Here is a 12,043-nt window from a genome sequence, read left to right on the forward strand (position 1 = left end):
GCCCCAGGCACTCAAAATACCTGTAACATCCAGGGCACCTCATCCACCATCAGGCCTGGTCCCTACATACAGAGTGTGCCCCAGAGGAACCGTGTCTACCTCTCCTTCACTGCCACGCGCCTGCCCAGGGTTCTCCAACACCGTGAGTAACCCTCGATTGCCCATAGCCGTGACCTCACCTCGCTATACCCTGCAGGTCTGGCGTGTTGCACATGCAACCCCATACCATCAGAGATGCAGGCTTCTGAACTGAGCGTTGATAACTTGGGTTGTCCTTGTCCTCTTTGGTCCGGATGACATGGCGTCCCAGATTTCCAAAAAGAACTTCGAATCGTGACTCGTCTGACCACAGAACAGTCTTCCATTTTGCCACACTCCATTTTAAATGATCCCTGGCCCAATAAAAACGCCTGAGCTTGTGGATCTTGCTTAGAAATGGCTTCTTCTTTGCACTGTAGAGTTTCAGCTGACAACGGCGGATGGCACGGTGGATTGTGTTCACTGACAATGGTTTCTGGAAGTATTCCTGAGCCCATTCTGTGATTTCCTTTAAAGTAGCATTCCTGTTTGTGGTGCAGTGTCGTTTAAGGGCCCGGAGATCACGGGCATCCAGTATGGTTTTACGGCCTTGACCCTTACGCACAGAGATTGTTCCAGATTCTCTGAATCTTCGGATGATGTTATGCACAGTTGATGATGATAGATGCAAAGTCTTTGCAATTTTTCGCTGGGTAACACCTTTCTGATATTGCTCCACTATCTTTCTGCGCAACATTGTGGGAATTGGTGATCCTCTACCCATCTTGGCTTCTGAGAGACACTGCCACTCTGAGAAGCTCTTTTTATACCCAATCATGTTGCCAATTGACCTAATTAGTGTTAATTGGTCTTCCAGCTCTTCGTTATGCTCAAATTTACTTTTTCCAGCCTCTTATTGCTACTTGTCCCAACTTTTTGGGGATTTGTTGACACCGTGAAAATTTGAATCAACGTATTTTTCCTTTAAAATGATACATTTACTCGGATTAAACGTTTGATCTGTCATCTGCGTTCTATTACAAATAAAATATTGACATTTGCCATCTCCACATCATTGCATTCAGTTTTTATTCACAATTTGTTTAATGTCCCAACTTTTTGGGAATCCGGTTTGTATATATAGTGGGGATTTGCTCTGGTAGACAGGATTGCGGACGCAGTACAGAGGCAATGACAACGTCTTTAACTTAAGCAGTGCAGTGTTTTATTCACACAGACGTAAAGTGACAAAATAACAAGTTCAAGGAAAAACAGTCACCTTGAGTCTGGTGTTTGTTCACACCAGGCTGCAGCACATAAGTCTTTGAATGAAGCAGTAGTCCACGTGCTTTTGTCCGCAAACAAGGTAGCATGCCTTAATCCCAGCCCAAACTCTCAGGCTCCAACACCGAGCTTGACAGAGCTCCACTGTTAGATGGAGAATAATCCACACAGCTGAACATGCTGGCTGGGTTTTTATATCCCAGCCCAAAACCCGTCCTGGAACCCTGGGGAACAGCCACCCACCCGGCTCTTTGGCCCAGATTAGCTTTACAGCCATACTAACAGCTGAAGTGTCAGCCTGCAATTGCAAAACTGACACTTCAGGAAAAAATCTGGTTCTTACCTCACCGAGGCCAGGAACCTTGGTGACACGTATCTTCAGTCAATGACGGCTCCTTGTCCCTTACAATACATATACACATTTTACACCTTTTGCATAAAAACTTTTCTGAAAAAAGAATTTTTTTTGCATCGCTGCATCTCAAAACCTATAATTTATATTTTTCTTTCTACTGAGTTATTTGAGGGATTGCGTTTTGCAGGATGACTTGTAGTTTTTCTGGTCGTTTTTATTCCTTTTTTTTGTGACTATTAAATGGGTTGTCTCACTTCAACAAATAGCATTTATCATGTAGATAAAGTTAATCCAAGGCACCTACTAATGTATTTTGATTATCCATATTGCTTCCTTTGTTGACTGGATTAATTTTTCCATCACATTATACACTGCTTGTTTCTATCGTTATGACCACCCTGCAATCCATCAGTGGCGGTCGTGCTTACACACTATAGAAAAAACACCAGCCTATGTGTGCTCCCATGGTCATGGCCACCTTAGAGGCTGATGCTTTTTCCTATAGTGTGCAGGCATAACCACCGCTGGAGGATTGTATGGTGGTTGGAACCATGGAAATGAGCAGTGTATAATGTGATGGAAAAATGAATCCAGCCAGCAAAGGAAGCAATATGGCTAATAACTGTTCTGTCTTCATACACGTTCACACAGTGTGCAGTCTGGCATTCAGTATAAACCATCCCTGTCTTCCAGAGGACTGTTTTCTGTAGTCTAACTTTCTTTTTGGTCAACAGGATTGTGAATTGGTAAAACTACAAGAATACAAATTGCTTGTATAAGTATAAGGCATAACATGAATCAGCAGAAGCATAGAACAGCATGTATTATAACATTACATTAAGGCCTCATGCACACGACCGTTGTGGAAAAATCGGAAAATGCACCGTTTTGCAGCCGCATCCGTGATCCGTGTATCCTGTCCGTCCCAAAAATATGACCTGTCCTATTTTTTTGACGGACAACGGTTCACGGACCCATTCAAGTCAATGGGTCCGTGAAAAAACACGGATGCACACAAGATTGGTATCCGTGTCCGTGATCCGTGGCCGTAGGTTACTTTCATACAGACGGATCCGAAGATCCGTCTGCATAAAAGCTTTTTCAGATCTAAGTTTTCACTTCGTGAAAACTCATATCCGACAGTATATTCTAACACAGAGGCGTTCCCATGGTGATGGGGACGCTTCTAGTTAGAATACACTACAAACTGTGTACAAGACTGCCCCCTGCTGCCTGGCAGCACCCGATCTCTTACAGGGGGCTCTGATCCGCACAATTAACCCCTCAGGTGCCGCACCTGAAGGGGTTAATTGTGCGTATCATAGCCCCCTATAAGAGATCCAGGGCTGCCAGGCAGCAGGGGGCAGACCCCCTCTCTCCCCAGTTTAAATTTCATTGGTGGCCAGTGCCGCCCCCCTTTCTCCCTCTATTGTAATAATTTGTTGGTGGCACAGTGTGCGCCCCCCCCCCCCGGCCCCCCCCCTTCCTCCCTCTATTGTAATAATTCGTTGGTGGCACAGTGTGCGCCCCCCCCGTCCCCCCTTCCTCCCTCTATTGTAATAATTCGTTGGTGGCACAGTGTGCGCCTCCCCCGGCCCCTCCTTCCTCCCTCTATTGTAATAATTTGTTGGTGGCACAGTGTGCGCCCCCCATCGGCCCGGTACAATAGTAGAAGCATCATACTTACCTGCTGGCTGCTGCGATGTCTGTGTCCGGCCGGGAGCTCCACCTACTGGTAAGTGACAGGTCTGTGCGGCGCATTGCTAAATGAACTGTCACTTACCAGTAGGAGGAGCTCCCGGCCGGACACAGACATCGCAGCAGCCAGCAGGTAAGTATGATGCTTCTACTATTGTACTATTGCTAAGTAACCATGGCAACCAGGGCTGCAGTAGCGTCCTGGTTGCCATGGTTACCGATCGGAGCCCCAGCGATTAAACTGGGACTCCGATCGGAACTCCGCTGCCACCAATGATCAGGGGGGGAGATGGGAGGCCGCACACTGGCCACCAATGTTGTTAATGCTATAGAGGGAGGGGGGGGCCGATGGGGGGAGCACACTGTGCCACCAACGAATTATTACAATAGAGGGAGGAAGGGGGGGGGCGCACACTGTGCCACCAACGAATTATTACAATAGAGGGAGGAAGGGGGGGGAAGGGGGGGGGCGCACACTGTGCCACCAACAAATTATTACAATAGAGGGAGGAAGGGGGGGCTGGGGGGGGGCGCACACTGTGCCACCAACGAATTATTACAATAGAGGGAGGAAGGGGGGGGCGGGGGGGCCGCACACTGTGCCACCAACCTATTATTACAATAGAGGGAGGGAGGGGGGGGCCGCACTGGCCACCAATGATATTAAAACTGGGGGGGGGGGGGGTCTGCCCCCTGCTGCCTGGCAGCCCTGATCTCTTACAGGGGGATATGATACGTACAATTAACCCCTTCAGGTGCGGCACCTGAGGGGTTAATTGTGCTGATCACGGCCCCCTGTAAGAGATCGGGTGCTGCCAGGCAGCAGGGGGCAGTCATGTACACAGTTTGCAGTATATTCCAACTAGAAGCGTCCCCATCATCATGGGAACGCCTCTGTGTTAGAATATACTGTCGGATATGAGTTTTCACGATCTAACTCATATCCGACAGTATATTCTAACATAGAGGCGTTCCCATGGTGATGGGAACACTTCAAGTTAAAATATACCATCGGATTGGAGAAAACTCCGATCTGATGGTATAAAAGGGACTCCTGACTTTACATTGAAAGTCAATGGGGACGGATCCGTTTGAAATTGCACCATATTGTGTCAACGTCAAACGGATCCGTCCCCATTGACTTGCATTGTAATTCAGGATGGATCCGTTTGGCTCCGCACGGATCCTCCAAAAATCAAGGAAGACCCACGGACGAAAAAATGGTCACGGATCACGGACCTACGGACCCCGTTTTTGCGGACCGTAAAAAAAAACGGTCGTGTGCATGAGGCCTAACACTGAGCATATTTCCAAAATAGCTGCCTATACATAGATTGCATGGCTAGCTAACAGAAATAACTCCCTGAGTGACACTTATACCTAGCTAAACATCTAAACAGCTCTGCATAACATAATGTCCCTGAAACAAGGTAGATCTCACTCACCAGATATACTTGCACAAAGATGGTGGAGTTTAAGAAGGAGAACTGCATGGAACAGCTCTGCTGATGTCCTGTAGTCTGTATATAGACTAAAGACTGGGCTTCTCCTTCCCAGAATTGCTTGCTCTACCCACAATGCCTAACACCTCCCACAAAGCAATAATCTTTATTAACAAGAAAACAACGTGCAATACATTTTTACCACCGCTAGATGGTGCCTTTACCTAATAACTACAGGAATACAGAAATTGCAGCAGAATGAATTAGAAATGAAATTGACATGAGCTGAAATGAATCTCTCTCTCTGCTGGAGGCAGAACAATAACAATACATTAGTAATTGACTTGTATTAACGTTCTCGACATTATAAAAGCCACTTTCTGAAGTGAGACAACCCCTTTAAGGAGAAAACAGCAATTTTGGCATTTTTTTTACACTTTTGCACTCACCATGCACGATAAATTCCATGATAAATGTGTAGTTCGGGTCTTTATGGGTGCAGCGATACCAAATATGTGGAGTGGATTTTACTTTATTTTCCATTGAAAAGCATTTGTATAATAAAAAGATGCATTTTTTTTACTTTTTTTTTAATTGAATAAAACTTTTATTAAATAACTTTTTGTATATATAACTTTTTAAAATTATTTACAAGTCCCACAAGGAGACTTTCACAGGGGATCTTTTGACAGCTTCTATAATACACTGTACTGCTTATGCAGTACAGTCTATTATACTGTCGATGCTATACTGACAGGCATCATAAAGCTGTGCCAGAGAGGCACAGTCTGATGGGCATTCACTGCATGCAAGCCAGCTGCCATGCTAAAACCATGGTACTGATACCTGACAGAAGAAGCTTCCTCCTTCTAAACTGCTTAATTGCTACAGTCGTTATTGGAAGCTGCATCTAAGGGATTAAATGGTCTGGATCAGCGCTTCTGCTGGTCTGGGTTGTTAGAGCAGGAGCCTGACTTTCATGTGAGAGCTGCCCTCCTGCTCTGCACTGCATGGGAGACCCATGCAGCACTTAGACAAGGCTGCTTTAAAAAGGCTGCCAATTAATGACCTCCATAAAATAGGCATATTGGCGGTCAGTAACACTTTAATATAAAATATAAATGGAAAAAGGCGGCTGGCACTCACTATGTGGTTTCACATCAAACAACAATTTATTAGAATCACTATACCGCTAATATGGCAATATAATACATACAATATAAAAGTGGTAATTAAAAAATCCCCTAAAAAATAAATAATAAAATGCAAAGTATCTTATTATATTGAGTCATAAACCGCACCACAAATGACTAAAGTCTCTGTTGGAGAATAAATCGCTCTTTGTCTATTTGGGCAGTAATGTCCACTTTGATACCAATGCTGTCACTTTAAATGCAAAATGTAGCCCAGTCCACAAGCTGTGTGAAATGATGTTGAGGAGTAGTATCACTCACTTTATGTTTCTCTTTCACAGTCCGTATAACAATCTTTTCACTTCCAATTTGGGATATATGATCGATTTCTAGGGTAAATGTTTGTAGCTTACCCTCCCAGACGAATCTCCAGCCGTCTGTTTGTACTGCTTCTGCTCGCTCTCGGCGTCTCCGCTCTCCGGCGTTTGTCACGTGGTGTACCGGAGTTATCGCGGGATTTGAGTGTTTCAGTCCGAGGATCTGATGAGAGCTGCAGAGTAGGTAAAAATGGAGCGCTCCACTTGTAGAAAATAATTCAGATATCGTCGATCATGTAGAGAGCTTGTATAAAGCTTGTTGTTGGCAGGGATATAACGCTAAACGCGTTTCGAGGACTTCAGTCCTCTTCCTCAGTAGCTATATCCCTGTTGTTGAATCCCCTCCTTTTATATCTTCATCAACAATCCACAAAATCTGGACTGGAATCACTTTTCTTCCCATTGCGGTTTTTTGGTGCGATTTTTGGTGCGGTTTTAAAATCGCATATGCGTTTTTTGTGGCATTCAAACCGCAACCTATTTGTTAGTATAAATGTATCACTTCACAGTTCTTCACAAATATAAAATCACAACAGTAATGCTCAATATAAGATAGTATGAAAAAGTATAAGAATATAAAAATATATATAAATATATATATATACTATAAGCTATGTTCCAGGAGATCAATGTTTTAATAAAAAATGATTAAAAACCAACATAGTAAATTATGACAAATATTCATTCATAGAAGGCATCTATATCCTCGAGGGCCTCATCCTCTATGGATTTTCTTTTTATCTTTCTTATAATATTCGTATCAATGTTGGAGAATAACGACATTGGTGGTGTGCACATCAAACAAGAGGAGACCACAGAGCCGATAAACGGCTAGACATGTGATCTCCGCTTGAATAAGGGGCACACCACCCAATCTATAAGAATCCAAAAATCTCCAGTTCTGCATTTAAACCACCTGGCATTAAACTTCCAAAATTGTATATTTGTTTGGATTCTGCTCTAGACATCCGCTCGATATGGTTTCCACCTCTCCAGTGTCTATCAATTTTTTCTAGTGCTACAAATGACAGGCCTGATGGATCTTGTCCGTGGGCTTCTTTAAAGTGCCTTGAGAGTGAGTGTTTATCGTACCCCTTTTTGATATTAGAGATATGTTCCGATATCCTCACTCTCAAGGTCCTTTTTGTACGTCCAATGTATTGTCTTGCACACGGACATTTGACTAAATAGATCACACTCTCTGAGTTACATGTTAAAAATTGTTCGATCTCCCATGTAAAAGAATTCTGTGTGGAGGAAACTGTCTTAACATTCCTAGGGATTTTTGTGGTTTTACAACATATACAATGTCCACATTTGTAAAAACCTTTTAAATTCGTTAATCTCCCAGAGTTTGATGTTATTCTTTTCCTAGTTTTGATCGATGGGGCAACTTTTATCCCTAAATTGGCTGCTCTTGTATATGTTATTAATGGTCTGGCTGGTATTAACCTACCTAGTATTTTATCTTGTAGTAGGTGATGCCAATGTCGTTTAATAATTTCCTCCACCTTTCTTCTCTGTGTTGTATATGGCAGAATAATCCTGAATTGGGAATCCATTTCTTTTGGTTCTACTGTTTTTACAGTTAGTAATGCACTCCTAGGTAATTTCCTAACCTTTTCCAATGCATTTTCTAATAAATTGGTTGGGTATTGTTTCACTAGGAATTTGTCCTTCAGGTGCATTGCTTCCAATTCGAATTGCGCTTCTTCGGTGCAATTCCGTTTCAGCCTACGGAATTGTCCGAAGGGTACATTTAACAGCCAGTTAGGCAAATGACAACTGGAGTGCAAAATAAAAGCATTTCGAGAGGAGGGTTTTTGATATGTCTTGCAGATGTATTTATCCGCTGCCCTCGTAATTGCCAAATCTAAAAATTCTATTTCTGTCATATTGATATTTTGGGTAAAAATTAAATTCAAATTATTGTCATTAAGTCCCATTAAAAAACTATTCAGACTATCTTGATCTCCCTTCCAGATTAAAAGGACATCGTCGATATATCGACGCCAGAGCACCAGGTTACCCCCTCTATGCTGATCAATAGTTTCCTGTTCCCATTGTGCTAGGAACAGGTTTGCATAGCTGGGGGCAAACCTGGTGCCCATGGCTGTTCCTCTAATTTGTAAATAAAAACATCCCTCAAAATAAAAATAATTATGTTGTAAGATGTGTTTAATACCTTCTAAAATAAAATCTGATTGTAAGAAAATGAAAGAACAACAATCAGATTTTATTTTAGAAGGTATTAAACACATCTTACAACATAATTATTTTTATTTTGAGGGATGTTTTTATTTACAAATTAGAGGAACAGCCATGGGCACCAGGTTTGCCCCCAGCTATGCAAACCTGTTCCTAGCACAATGGGAACAGGAAACTATTGATCAGCATAGAGGGGGTAACCTGGTGCTCTGGCGTCGATATATCGACGATGTCCTTTTAATCTGGAAGGGAGATCAAGATAGTCTGAATAGTTTTTTAATGGGACTTAATGACAATAATTTGAATTTAATTTTTACCCAAAATATCAATATGACAGAAATAGAATTTTTAGATTTGGCAATTACGAGGGCAGCGGATAAATACATCTGCAAGACATATCAAAAACCCTCCTCTCGAAATGCTTTTATTTTGCACTCCAGTTGTCATTTGCCTAACTGGCTGTTAAATGTACCCTTCGGACAATTCCGTAGGCTGAAACGGAATTGCACTGAAGAAGCGCAATTCGAATTGGAAGCAATGCACCTGAAGGACAAATTCCTAGTGAAACAATACCCAACCAATTTATTAGAAAATGCATTGGAAAAGGTTAGGAAATTACCTAGGAGTGCATTACTAACTGTAAAAACAGTAGAACCAAAAGAAATGGATTCCCAATTCAGGATTATTCTGCCATATACAACACAGAGAAGAAAGGTGGAGGAAATTATTAAACGACATTGGCATCACCTACTACAAGATAAAATACTAGGTAGGTTAATACCAGCCAGACCATTAATAACATATACAAGAGCAGCCAATTTAGGGATAAAAGTTGCCCCATCGATCAAAACTAGGAAAAGAATAACATCAAACTCTGGGAGATTAACGAATTTAAAAGGTTTTTACAAATGTGGACATTGTATATGTTGTAAAACCACAAAAATCCCTAGGAATGTTAAGACAGTTTCCTCCACACAGAATTCTTTTACATGGGAGATCGAACAATTTTTAACATGTAACTCAGAGAGTGTGATCTATTTAGTCAAATGTCCGTGTGCAAGACAATACATTGGACGTACAAAAAGGACCTTGAGAGTGAGGATATCGGAACATATCTCTAATATCAAAAAGGGGTACGATAAACACTCACTCTCAAGGCACTTTAAAGAAGCCCACGGACAAGATCCATCAGGCCTGTCATTTGTAGCACTAGAAAAAATTGATAGACACTGGAGAGGTGGAAACCATATCGAGCGGATGTCTAGGGCAGAATCCAAACAAATATACAATTTTGGAAGTTTAATGCCAGGTGGTTTAAATGCAGAACTGGAGATTTTTGGATTCTTATAGATTGGGTGGTGTGCCCCTTATTCAAGCGGAGATCACATGTCTAGCCGTTTATCGGCTCTGTGGTCTCCTCTTGTTTGATGTGCACACCACCAATGTCGTTATTCTCCAACATTGATACGAATATTATAAGAAAGATAAAAAGAAAATCCATAGAGGATGAGGCCCTCGAGGATATAGATGCCTTCTATGAATGAATATTTGTCATAATTTTTTAATCATTTTTTATTAAAACATTGATCTCCTGGAACATAGCTTATAGTATATATATATATTTATATATATTTTTATATTCTTATACTTTTTCATACTATCTTATATTGAGCATTACTGTTGTGATTTTATATTTGTGAAGAACTGTGAAGTGATACATTTATACTAACAAATAGGTTGCGGTTTGAATGCCACAAAAAACGCATATGCGATTTTAAAACCGCACCAAAAATCGCACCAAAAAACCGCAATGGGAAGAAAAGTGATTCCAGTCCAGATTTTGTGGATTGTTGATGAAGATATAAAAGGAGGGGATTCAACAACAGGGATATAGCTACTGAGGAAGAGGACTGAAGTCCTCGAAACGCGTTTAGCGTTATATCCCTGCCAACAACAAGCTTTATACAAGCTCTCTACATGATCGACGATATCTGAATTATTTTCTACAAGTGGAGCGCTCCATTTTTTACCTACTCTGCAGCTCTCATCAGATCCTCGGACTGAAACACTCAAATCCCGCGATAACTCCGGTACACCACGTGACAAACGCCGGAGAGCGGAGACGCCGAGAGCGAGCAGAAGCAGTACAAACAGACGGCTGGAGATTCGTCTGGGAGGGTAAGCTACAAACATTTACCCTAGAAATCGATCATATATCCCAAATTGGAAGTGAAAAGATTGTTATACGGACTGTGAAAGAGAAACATAAAGTGAGTGATACTACTCCTCAACATCATTTCACACAGCTTGTGGACTGGGCTACATTTTGCATTTAAAGTGACAGCATTGGTATCAAAGTGGACATTACTGCCCAAATAGACAAAGAGCGATTTATTCTCCAACAGAGACTTTAGTCATTTGTGGTGCGGTTTATGACTCAATATAATAAGATACTTTGCATTTTATTATTTATTTTTTAGGGGATTTTTTAATTACCACTTTTATATTGTATGTATTATATTGCCATATTAGCGGTATAGTGATTCTAATAAATTGTTGTTTGATGTGAAACCACATAGTGAGTGCCAGCCGCCTTTTTCCATTTATTCTACTTTCTTGGACTGTTAGAGTGAGCAGTCTTCTCGGCTAGAGCACCCCTACCACACTGAGGAGGGTGGTGAGCTATCCACATACCTTTGCAGTTTTAATATAAAATATACCTGGCCCTTGGAAATGGGTTAACAGTCTCTGACAACATTTTTAATATTGTATATAATCAATGCCAGTTTTCTTGCATAAGCGACGTTAAATCTGCCAGGCCACATAGGCTTCATTGCCCCCCACTTTTTTGGTGTCACTTTCCTGGCACGGGGGCTTGATAAATTACCCCCATAGTCTTTTAATAAATTGGAATAAAAATAAAGCCTTGCAGTTATCCTAATCTCCTTCACTTACAGGGGTTGTCCCACAAAACAAATTCTACAGTTTTGAAACCAGCACCTGACTCTGAATTATTTTGTAATTGCATGTAATTAAAATTTAGCATAGTCACTGAGTTATTCAATGAAATGTATCTGTATGGCGCCACCTGCTATTTGTTCTCTTTCTTATTTCTTTAAACTGCTAACTGAGATGGCCGCACATGCTCAGTTTCATTCTTCATCTGCCTCCTGAGCTGTGATAGGGAGAGCATGTGCAATGAGCAGGACACCGGTACAGTGGGTCAGCTATGCAGTGGGTCAATATATATGTGTAGTAGTTTGTTACGCCAATTGCAGCTTGCACAGGTACTGTAGCAGGGCCCTTTAAGATGTTATAACTCACGTACCAGGTAAGGAATGCCAGAGGGGGATAATGTCTCTGTATAGCAGATATGGTAGTGTCAACGGTGTCTCTTACCTTGGTACGGCTGGACTCCTGGATCCTGGCTCACTTGCAATAAATTGAGTGTAGTCAGTAGGTGTAATGATGGAATGATTGAGATCCAGACAAGAGATATAATCCAACTTGTCTTTACTTAGGGTCCAT

Source organism: Bufo gargarizans, chromosome 1, assembly GCF_014858855.1.
Source record: "Bufo gargarizans isolate SCDJY-AF-19 chromosome 1, ASM1485885v1, whole genome shotgun sequence".
In the NCBI taxonomy this organism is placed as follows: domain Eukaryota; kingdom Metazoa; phylum Chordata; class Amphibia; order Anura; family Bufonidae; genus Bufo; species Bufo gargarizans.